Source organism: Canis lupus, chromosome 29 (genome assembly GCF_011100685.1).
Source record: "Canis lupus familiaris isolate Mischka breed German Shepherd chromosome 29, alternate assembly UU_Cfam_GSD_1.0, whole genome shotgun sequence".
Lineage (NCBI taxonomy): Eukaryota > Metazoa > Chordata > Mammalia > Carnivora > Canidae > Canis > Canis lupus.
In genome coordinates this window covers 37,127,800-37,130,735 of record NC_049250.1, presented here as the reverse complement: position 1 = coordinate 37,130,735, position 2,936 = coordinate 37,127,800, and positions in this window count along the sequence as shown.

The window sequence follows — 2,936 nt, the reverse complement described above, 5'->3', positions numbered from 1 at the left end:
GGGAATATAAGGGAAGGGAGAAGAAATGTGTGGGAAATATCAGAAAGGGAGACAGAACATAAAGACTGCTAACTCTGGGAAACGAACTAGGGGTGGTAGAAGGGGAGGAGGGTGGGGGGTGGGAGTGAACGGGTGATGGGCACTGGGGGTTATTCTGTATGTTAGTAAATTGAACACCAATAAAAAATAAATAAATAAATAAAATTAAAAAAACAAACAAAATACCTGTCTCCACGGCGCTCAGCCTCCCGGTGCAGCAAGGGGAAAAGAGGAACAAGGATAACATCCTGAAAGATGGTCAAGGGAAGAGGTGTAGCCAGAACAGAGCCTAAAGAGGAGGAACCAACAGAATAGTGTTGCAAACGGCAAGACAATTTCAAGGAGCGAGTGGGCTACAGTGTTAAATGCGGCTGAGAGTTCCAGGAAGATACTAGGACCTGCTTTTGGAAGCAGTTTCAGTGGAGTGGTGGCATTAAATCCAGACTGTTGTGGGTATTCCTTGTGAAGCTTAGCAAAGGTGTTTTCTTAAATCACATTCATTCACCAATAATATCCAAAAAACCTAAAAAATGTTAAAGAATATCGTAACCAAACCTGAAAATTCTATTCTGGTGAAGAATCTTGATAGCTCAATTCCAAACAGAATATAAATGTCAAACTTTGAGGTAATGGATAGGAAGCAAAGCAAATACTCTAAGAATTTTTACCTTATTATCTCAGATGCTTCCTTAGTCTCATAATGTAGCCTACAAGCTACAGAAAATCCCTCTGCGCTGAATACCAAGGGCAGCAGTGAAATACCCCCTCATTCCAGCATCTCAGGCTCTGCTTTGTGAACCACCCTGACGACCCCACTTTTCCAAAACAAATCACTAGCCTTTCTATCACATGTCTGCATCCCATCCAGGTGACTTTGGGGCAGAAACAAAACAAAACAAAAACAAACAAACAAAAAAAACCCCAAAAAACACAGCAAAATAACCATTATTTTCATATTTATCATAAATTATAGAGCATTTGCTGAAATGCTAGGTTCATTATCTAAACTTCCATATTTGCTGTTATTCCCCTACTAAGTAAATGTTGTTATTCCTATTTTATAACAAGCAAACTGGAGCTCTGGAAGGTTAAATAAATGCACAAGTTTAAAAACTTAGTCAAGATTTCAATCTAGGTCTGATCCCAAATTCCAGTACATGTGAAAATTTCCAGTACATGTGAAAATCCTTAATGATGTTCCCCAAATATTCCAGCTGTCTGCCTTAAGGACACATGCGTGGCAGGGCTGCACCTCTGGGTACTTTCCTGCTTGGGTGAGGCCATATGACAAATTCAAGCCAGCAAATGGAAACAAGTGTTTCTTCTGAACCACAGAATTTGTTGGAGACTCTAGAATACTGTCTCCTGGAAAAGTTTAAGACAGTGACAGCTTGGGTCCCAGAGTACACAGACATGGAGCATAGCTCCCAGCCAACTGGCAAAATGTAGCATATATAAGAAACACTCCTTGTTGGAACCCCGACTTTTGACTTGTTACCACAGCCTGACTAGTGTATCCTCACTGCTATCACCAGTGGTCTCAAAAGTGAAACACACACATCTCAGTGGGTGAGGATACAGTATGAAAATAGAGCAAAAGTTAAGGTCCACTGAGCTTTTCAAAGGGGGTTCATGTAGTCTATCTAGCATTAGGCAGCTGCCAAAGTTATAAAAGAACTCTGCCTAATGTGCCCAATTTTTATTCTTTATGGTTTTCCTTAGACCTTTCCAATCTCGGGGTACCTGGGTGGCTCAGTTGGTAAACATCTCCCTTCGGCTCAGGTCATGATCTCAGGGTCCTGAGACAGAGTCCTGCATCGGGCTCCCTGCCCAGCGGGATGCCTGCTTCTCCCTCTCCCTCTGCAGCTCCCCCTGCTTGTGCTCCCTCTGCTTCAAAGAAATAAATAAAATATTAAAAAAAAAAAAAAAAAAAAAAAGAACCTTCCAATCTCATTAGCAGTAAAACCTAAGATTTAGTAAGTGGTTCTCAACTGGGGTAGAGTTTTGTCCCCAGGAAGACATTTAAAAAATCTGGAAACTTTTCTTCCTCACATCTCTGGATGGAAAGTTCTATTGGCATTTAGCGGTAGAGGCCAGCAATGCTCCTAAATATATCATGATGCACAGGACAGCCCTCACAATAAATTATCCAGCTCAACATGTCTGTGGTGTCATCGTTCAGAAACTCTGATATAAGTGCAGAATGCCTCTCTGATTTCGGGGGGGGGGGGGAAATGTCTGATTCAAAAACAGCAATTTACTTTTTAAAACTGGGTAATTATTTTTGCTCAGTAAACTCATGCATTGGGTTCTCATTAGGCCTCATGTTGATACTGTACTGGTTAAGATTATAAATAGTAAATAAATAGAATTTTCCTTTTGTCAAAATAAGGGTAACATAATAAGAAAACTCAGGAGAAAGACTGTAAGTCATCCCTGTTCAGAGAATTGATTTCAGCAGAATGGCAGTGATTTGTTTCAGTACGGTGTGCTTGTCATCCTAATTATACTGAAATAAGACAACTATGAACTTCCTAGTCAGTATGTTAACAGTTTGTAGTATTTCCTTGGTTTATACGCTTATCACAAAGGACCTTTATACTCTGTAGATTCATTAAAATCGATTGTCCTAATTGATACATGAAGATAAATTAACAAATCAAAATAAAAAAGAAAGCTCTCTTGGGTTCTGTTCCTCCCTTATACCGACCAAAAGACTGAAAAATTCATCCAGGGGTTAGGTAAATTAGAAAGCAGCCTTTCTGTGAGCAAGCACAGTGCTAAGTCAATACCTCTCCCTAGTCCTAATGGTCCATTAGTCTAATGACAACTCCTCAGCGTCATATCCTATCGTCTCAATTTTCATGACTGTTAACATTTATGAAGCACTTACTATA